At 39.2% G+C, this 8962-nt stretch overlaps 1 long non-coding RNA gene across 1 annotated transcript; it reads left to right on the forward strand.

The window, feature by feature from the left end:
* Nucleotides 1–3566: 3566 nt before the first annotated feature.
* On the forward strand, nt 3567–8662 carry LOC109301699. The gene is made up of 3 exons (XR_002098573.1): nt 3567–3578; nt 5043–5046; nt 8577–8662. It is a non-coding gene; the product is annotated as an uncharacterized LOC109301699 (long non-coding RNA).
* Nucleotides 8663–8962: the final 300 nt, after the last annotated feature.

The raw sequence follows: 8962 nt of genomic DNA on the forward strand, positions 1-8962 counted from the left end.
GCTTGCCTCTCCAGTGAAAGGGGGAAGGCCCCCCCCCCCACCACACTGGGAGCAGGTTTTTTGGCTCCCAATTCATCTGTGCAGCTCTCAGCAGCCCCAGCAGAAGAGGATAGAAATCTTAGTTGAGTTGTTCTTATATACCTGGTGTGACAGCACCCAAGCCTTGTCCAATTAGGCAGTGCCACAGTCCAGCCTCTCTCTTACTCTTCTGCCTGGAGGGTCTCCTGTTTCCTCTGGCCAATAAGGCCAGAGGGTTTTATAATTTGCTGAGCACATGGCCAGAATTATAAGGGCCATCTTGCCTCCGCACACACACACAATACGCAACCCAAGTGTGTGTGTGGGTATTATATACGTTACTTTGCTGTAACAGAAATCTTTTTGTTAAAATGCTTTGGTTTTGTTTTTACAAATTATCTATCTTAGCAGAGAAGACCATAAACTAAGGTAAAAAAAAAGAAACAGGCTAGGATTGAATAGCATTCCACAATGGGGAAGGAAAGGAGATAAAAAACCCTCCCTCTTACTTTCCCAAGGCTGTAAATCCCAATTAATTAACACCTTCCACGTCCACAAAAGAGATCTGGTTCAATCCGGTTCCAAACGTTTCAGTGAAACAAAGAAGTTTATATAAAACCCATCAGAGGTCATTTGTTATACTATTAGAACAAGCCACCTATAAAAATTGGGCATAGGCTGGAGAGAAATTTGGAGAACTTGCCAAATTCAAGAAGACCTGCTGCCAATCAACTGTTGACACCCTCCTCCCACATCTTTAGTCTCCCCAGACAGTATAGGTGAGAATCTATGCTGTGCTATCATGGGTAACCAGCTTGACTTTAGGATAAATGTTTGCTTTTATATTTTAAAGTGCAAGCAAATAAAAGGTTGGACTGCAGACTTGTTTCTGCCTTTCTTATCAGTAGGCTACCCACAAGATTATCTGTAATCTGGGTAGTAGACTGGAAGGGACCTCACAAGGTCATCTAGTCTAACTTCCCATTCAAAGCAGTATTGTCCTTCAATAAACCACCGTGTCCAATCTGCTTTTGTAGAGTCTCCATCCCTGGAATATTTGAACTCCTCTAGGAAGCCTGTTCCAATGCTTGACCACCTTTTCGTTTGCAGTACATGCTGTAATGCAGTACACTGTTGGCTTTTTTTTTGCAACAAGAGTATGCTGTTGCTTTATATTCATTTTATGATCTATTGTAACTGCCCAGTGTTTTTTTGCAGTACTGTCTTTCCCCAATCTATACTTGTGTCCCACATTTTCCATCCCAAGTGCAGTTGGCACTTGTTCTCATTGCATTTTATCTGGTGGATTAAAGACCATCTTTAAAGTCCACCCAAGCCATTCTGGATCTTAACCTTACCATCCAGAGCATCTGCAACTCTAACCAATTTGGTGTCATCCATACATTTGCTAAGCATGCCTTCAATCCCATCATCCAAATCATTAATGAAGACATTAAACAATAATGAACCCAGGACAGGCTCGTGGGAAGCTCCACTTGATACCTCCTCCCAACTAGACATTGAGCCATTGATGACTACTTGTTGAGCATGTACCTCACAGTACCTTTGCCCAATCTGTATTTCTTTAGTTTCAATTATTAGTATTAGAGCAACTGGGCTACTGAGAAACCTTTGAAACTCAGGCTGATGTTTGCAGAAAAAGACTTTCAATATTTCTGGAGCAACCGAGTGTCCATTTTTGTCCTGCTTTCTGATTCAGAGATCATAGGGATAAAATCTATATAGAAAAAAAAAAGAGAATTTAAAAATCTGGTTTCATTCTCAGAGAGTGCATTTGACACACAAATCTAGTCCCCAATTTTCCAGGCCACCCTATAGGACATAAGACAAATTCCAAGAAAGATTATACTATGGGCCTATGTATACTCCACTAAGAAGAAAAAAAATCCTTACCTTCTAACACCTTGATCAGTGATGGAGGATCGATATTTTATATACAAGAATGATTAACACTGGATAGTTTTTCAGAGTGCTATGAAATTGTATGTGGAGTCCTCCCTGCCCTAGACAAAGTATAGTGATCTCTCTTTCTCTTGATGTTCCCTGAGAAGCACGACTTGGCTATCCTCTGCTGTTGTTATGAATTGTCATGCTCAGTCACTTCTGCCTCTTTCTTCTTCTTCAGCAGACTGCTGTTGGGGTACAAGAGATATCAGCCTAAAAACACACACACAAGTAAGCATCCACAATTCCACATTCTTAGTCGCAAGATTAGAAAATGAAGGATTCTGTAGATTGCAATGTGAAACACTTCCTTAGAGAGCATCTCTTTATTCTGCCTCTATAAAGTCAAAAAGCATCATCTTGACAATTTGGGTCTTTATATTATACTGCAGAAGTTGAAATTGCTATTTTTTCCCTCCAAAGTACAGTTAATTTGGATTATTTTGGCTTCTGAAGTGGTGCAAACTTCCGAAGAGAGCTATTCTCCTTTTGCCACTGATGACAGGTATAATTCTGCAACTGGGGAGGAAGCAGACTGAAATGCACATTGAAGAAAGGAAATTTCCAGAATACATTTTCCTGTTTCCACCAGTTGAGAAGATGCACAGATGTACTTCCAACTCCTAACTTCTATCTATTCCTTCCTATTTCTTAATGCCCTTTAGAATAAAATTTGTCATTTACTCCAATGTCCTTTGGTGTTTTGTACTTTTAGACATTACCTTTTAACTGTAATATTTTCTCTCCCCTGTATTTTTGACACATGCATGTCTCTGGCTTACATTTTTGGCAACACTGACATACCTAGATGATCTTAAATCATGCTGGCAAAACTATCTTTACAATTCACATTTAGAAGAGCTACATGCAGTACTTTAATAAACCCATAAACTAAGAAAGACTCATTGCCAACAAAAAAATTAAACTCATTATGTTCCTGTGACTTTAAAATGTTCTCCAAAGAACTAGCTAATACCTGAATTAATGCCTTCAAAAGCATTTCTGAGCAATTCTTTTTTGATAAGAATATAGAGATATAAGTAGTTAATAGATAATCCTTTGATATATACAGATTTAATAAAAGTTAGAGAAAAAAAATCTTCTCAGTGCATGTAGATGGAATGCAATCATCCCAAAATCTTTTGGTTTTTTTTCTTCTCTTAAGAATGTGAGGTAGAGAACAAAGTTAAAGATCAAACTAACCTGATGCAAATAAACTGGTAAAAAAGTATACCAGAGAAGCTACAACAGGAAAAAACACACACTACCATCTGTCCACCACAGTAATTCCAGAGAATGCCTCAAATGCCCCTGAGGAGGTGGTAGTTTTCAGAAATGTGGACTTTCTAAAGTGTTTTATCAGCTCTATAAATTGAACAGATGCTGAAAAATCTCACACACACATTGGCATAACCTAAAAGAAATACTGCTCCACAAGAATTTGAACTTGGGTATCCCACACGAGACTTATCTGGCCACTAGCCAGGAGGCGGCCCCTACACTGAAGCACCCTCATGCCCCAGCCAGCCCCTCCAGCATCTACAGTGCTATTGAATAAAAAGACCTCTGCAGCAGGACAGTACTTGTATTTACAAGTACTATCCTGCTGTGGAGTTCATTAGTTTACTCCAACCTAATTGCCCTGCATGTAGATGCCGAGACACTTACTGTGGATCTAATTAGTCTACTCCACAATAAATGTCTTGTGTAGACATGTCCACTAATGATAAAGGTGATAATAGGGTTGGAATGAAAAACTTATGAGGTAAAAATAAATAAACTAGATACATTTAGTTTGGAAAAAAGGAAATTAAGGAAGGACATGATAACAGTTTTCATATATTTTAAAAGGCTTTCATAAAGAAGATAGAGGAAAGATAGTTCTTGTTTGCCACAAAGGGTGGCAACAGGTAAAGGGTTTAAAACTATGGTAGAACTGGTTTAGATTATATCTCAGGGGGAAAAAAAAATGAAACTTTTCAATTGAAAGAACAATAGGACAACAGAAAATGCTGCCTAGAAAAGCTGTGGTATATCCTTCCTTGGAAGTTTTTAACAAGAGGCTAAGTAGACATTTTCAGGGATGGTTTAAGAACATTATATCTTCTACTTGTGCAAGGTGTTGGACTCCAAATTCCTTGAGTTCCTTTTTCCAACCCTACAGCTCTATGATTCTATGAAACAAGACTAGATTTATACACAGTCAGGTAGGGAAATTCACATTTTTCTGTATCAACTGAGCTGACTCTGGCCCAGAGTTGCTGTCACTCATTTTACTAAACTATCAAACAGTTGCTATGGTCTTGATAATGATATATTACAAGTCCTGTTACTGTACTCGCCTGCATTTACCTATATGTTATCACTTTTACAGCGAGACATTCTTCAAAACAACTTTCCTGTCACTCTTCCAGTTACTAAGCATTTTTTCTGCTGACTCAAAGTGTTGCAATAATAAAAGTCCTGCTCATTGGTGTCTACCAATGATCACCCTTATAGAATAGGAAGACAAAGATATCATTTTTAGTATTGTTACTTGTCAGTTCTATTAGTTCACAATATCAAGAAATGAACACTGAACAATTATTTATAAATCAGCATTTCAGAATATGCCACTGCCCCTTATAAATAAGAAAAATATCCACTTCCTCTATGCCTAGAAAGTATATAATACATCTCTACTTTCCTTAAGCTCAAATAAGATTTGGAGTGCATGCCATTGATGAGCTATCATTAGCTTAACAAGAGGCTTCTACAAATTTTTTCAATCCTAATTTGTGAACAGCATCAAAATCTGTGGTGCTGAGGGTACAAAACTTCTCAGATATGAAAGTTAAAGGACAGTGGAATCTATCAGTTCATTAATTAGTGGAGTCTACGGGCTTTGTTACACGTTACACTTCAAGTTTCTCAAATGCTGATCAGTGTTAGTGTCATCTCAAGTTTAGAGCTATCACACATTCAGGCTAAAAACCTTCCCTGACTGTCCCTTGGCAGTAGAGGGCTAGTGAGCCAGGAAAGGCTTGTATCCCTGTTCTAGATGGCAATGGGCTGGAGAGATGGGTTGGGGATGGTGGCAGCAAAAGGCTGGAAGGGGGAGAATTTAATGATGGGGAGTAGGTAGTGAAATGGCAGGTGGAGAGGCAATGGGTGGCATGGCAGCAGGAGCTGGGTGGTGAAATGAAGAAAGTCAGTTGTGAAACTATTAAAGGATAAAAAAAAAGGAGTTTAAAAAGAAATGAAGAGTAAGTTCAATAAAGTCTCATGTGTTAATACACTGGGACTAGGATTGGGTAGCACCAGCTCATGGGTTCCCCCGCCCCAGGAGGGAAGCCCCAAGTTCATGGAGACCCCAATCTGGACTCTTACCTTGCTCTCCCCCTCCACCTCCTAGCCCTCTCTCCTAAACTGGTCTGTGCCATTATAAGCTGCCAAGCCAGGTTGCACCTCCGGGTCTGCAAGGAGGAGCTGGCTTGGTGCCAGTACCACCCCTTGGGCAGTAGAGTTCAGGGGGTGAAAAGTTTGTCCTCAGAGAACAGGAGGGTGGAAGGAGGGGATACAGAATCCTGGGATTCTGGAGGACTGAAACTTGGGCTGCTTATCTCTAAGGAGTGGCCACACACTCATGGAGCACGAGTTAGGTAGTATGGATCAGAGAGAATCTTGCCCTTGAGTGGCATAACTTTAAGCTGCCTAAAGAGTGCTTAAAGCTACTTTATGCTAGTTATTGTAATGTGGGGACAATCCAGAGCTTAAGAGCATCCTGAGCCAACTAAAGTTAAACGTGTAACAAGGCCCTACTTCTTTTTAGTTAGTTACAAAACAATGATCCAAGTAAACATATATAACAAAAAAGGAAAAGATTCAATTTACATCTTACTTCAATATTAGCATATGACTAATATTCTATTGGCAGTACATAGTATTTTGATTACTTGATCCAGCATATATGTCTTTAATTGTTGTTTCCTTCCTGATGCCAAATTATTTCCCCTGCATAAAGAACATGGTTACCTTAAATAAACCCTCAAGAATATGCAGATCAGGGAAGCAGTGGGGTGTTTTCTCTTTTCAAATAGCACTTATACTTTGAGTGAAATTCAGAGTGACCACACAAAGCCTTTTGCATCTGGCTAAGATTAACTACTGATAACTGGGCCACTAGGATTACAATAAATCATGGGAAAAAATAAGTATAGTTTGATATAGTCAGTTCCCCAGAAATTTGGGGAATAATTTTCTATTACAGTTGTGTTAATATGAAACTACACTTCATTCCATTCAAAGACCAAACCTAAAAAAGAAACTAAGCAAGCAGCATCCTGTCAATTCCAGCAGTCTTTCCCTTATATGGCTGTGCCACCAAGTTTGTCATCTTGTACTGGAGAATGTACAGTCTATTAGCGCCTTTTTCAGTACTATAACATCATAGCTTACTGATTCCACAGATCTTCCACAGATTGATTCCAGTTCATTTACCTTCAGCCTCAGGGCAGAAGCTTCCTTGATGCATATTCTGTACTCATTCCTCTCTCAGAACTTCCATTGACATCAATGGAAGCTCTGCATACAAAACATGTGACAGAGATCTTACTGCGCATCAGAGATCCACAGCGCGGATCAGAGAAAAGATCTTTGCCCTTACCTTGAATACCAGCTGAGAGAATGGGTACCACACTTAACAAAGAAGTGCCCTAAAGGCATCAATGTTAACAGATTGAACATAAAAGTAAGTACTGCAAAGTAAGAGACACTTCCCAATAAATTTTTATGGTATTGCTCCATGCGGGGTGAGTCTACATGAGATGCTAACTGTATAGTAGCCTAATAACGTTGAGCAGTAGCATGCTGGGTAAAACCCGTGCTAATGCGCTACTGTGCAACAGCATTAGGCTATTGCACAGTTAGGGTCTGTAAAAACCTGTGCACCAGCGCTACTGCGCAGTAGCACCTATTACTGTGAATCAATATAGTACTTGGTTGTCCAAGTATTAAACTTAATGCACAGTAACTGTGGTATATTCATGAACATGTAGATGCACCCACTGAGTCAAGAAAGTTTTATTTATCCATTAAAATAAATTAAATAATGACCTCAAGCAGACATAGTAAGTAAAGATGTTTCTTTAAAACTGATTTAAGATTAATGTCCTTTCATTGTGGCTTTCTAATAACAGATGGCAGGTCCCATTAACCTGTACACATAAATATTTATAGTGGTGTACTGAATGAAATGGGCTGAAAGGAAGAATTTATAGGATTTCTTTGGCCTATTTTAGTAAACTTATTCCATAAGCATCTTGAATTTTAACATTTTCCAAGTGGAATTTAGACATATTCCACTTGGAGGCACTCTTATACTATCCTAGCCTGAAATTTATGTTACAAGCTTTTCCTGCAATGAAACAGTCATTTTCATTTCTTTTTTGCTCCTAATAATCACTTGGGGATGGGTAATTAACACTGGTTTGGGTAGTTAAACTTTGACATTATTCATATTTATTACCTTGTAATTTTGTCTGGGGTAAACAGTCCCCTATACTTTCAATAAACCTGACTTAATTCCTTTGTGGAAGGGATAAAACATTGTCTAGAATACAACCCTTCTTTCAAGGAAGTGGGTTAGAATGGACTGCAAGCTACAAAACAATACCAAATTTTTCACATTAGAAATGTATGGTGTTTCATTACCATCACTTGAGATTTTAAATTATTCAGCTTATAATTATATTTTCTGTCTCTCTCTCACACACACACACACATACACACACACACACATACACACACGTGTGTGTGCGTGTGTGTTAAATTGAAGATAATTATCTTCAGGAAGCAGAGGCAAGTATTTATATTTTATCTGAATACATCATTTCTGAATCTTGATTATATGGTTAGATATAAAACTTTTGCAATATGCCTCATTGTATTTGGAGCAGTGAATTTCTCATGTATATTAGAAACTCCTCCAATTATTCTCAGCCTAAGAGAAAGATAAGGTTCTGAAGACATTTTGTGTACTAGAAAGAACTTTTGAGTATGTGCTGCATTTCTTAGTACTACAAACTGTTAATAGTTCAGAAAAAAAAATGTAGTTAGAGAAAATAAAAACGTTTGACACTGCATGAAAGAAAATATAAAGACCTGGACTATGGAACTACCTCAAGTAAAGGGCAAAAAGTAATTTGAATTGTACTAGAAGCAGAAAAGGAACTGAACTATGACACAGAGGGCACATCCACATGTGCACTTAAGACGCATGAATAAACTCTGGAGCTTATTACTCCGGAGTTCATTGCTCCTGGCCATGCTGTTTGAATATGTACCCCGGAGTGATAGACTCTGGAGTTTAATCATGAGCAGCACATCGAGCTGGGCTGGAGCAGCCAGGGCTGGCAGGGGGCCAGGGAGGCCAGCCTACCAGCCTGGGGATGCTCCCGATAGCTCAATGTGCTGCAGAGGGGTTGGCTGGAGGGCAATAATGGATCAGTGTGGGGCTAATTGGCAGTCAGCCCCCAAAGTGAAGCACCTTTATGCCTCAGCCAGCAGGATAGTACTTGTGCTTACAAGGATAGTACTTTACAAGTGTTTACAAGTACTGTCCTGCTGCAGAGTAAATTAGTTTACTCAAGCCTAATAGAGGCACATATGTAGGCGCACAATATTTACTGCACAGCTAATTACTGAGCGGCATAGTAAACATCTTGTGTAGACGTACCCAGAGATTCACAATTTAATCTATACTTCCTTTTTATTCCAGGGATGAAATCAGCTGTACTAACTATATTCTTTATGCTGGGTCTATTGGGGTGCTGAGTACATGTGAGGGCAGAACCAAGTCCTACCTGTGCCTACTGAGATGGTCCAGTGTGACAAACGTCCATGTTTTGTTACCAAGTGAAATGCCTAAATTCAACTGTGCCTGGACTAGGAAGCAGAAGAGTTGGAGGGCATCATTGGAGCCAGTCCTTATGGCGAGGGA

This window comes from Gavialis gangeticus, unplaced genomic scaffold (genome assembly GCF_001723915.1).
Source record: "Gavialis gangeticus isolate Ggan-Ray unplaced genomic scaffold, GavGan_comp1, whole genome shotgun sequence".
NCBI lineage: Eukaryota > Metazoa > Chordata > Crocodylia > Gavialidae > Gavialis > Gavialis gangeticus.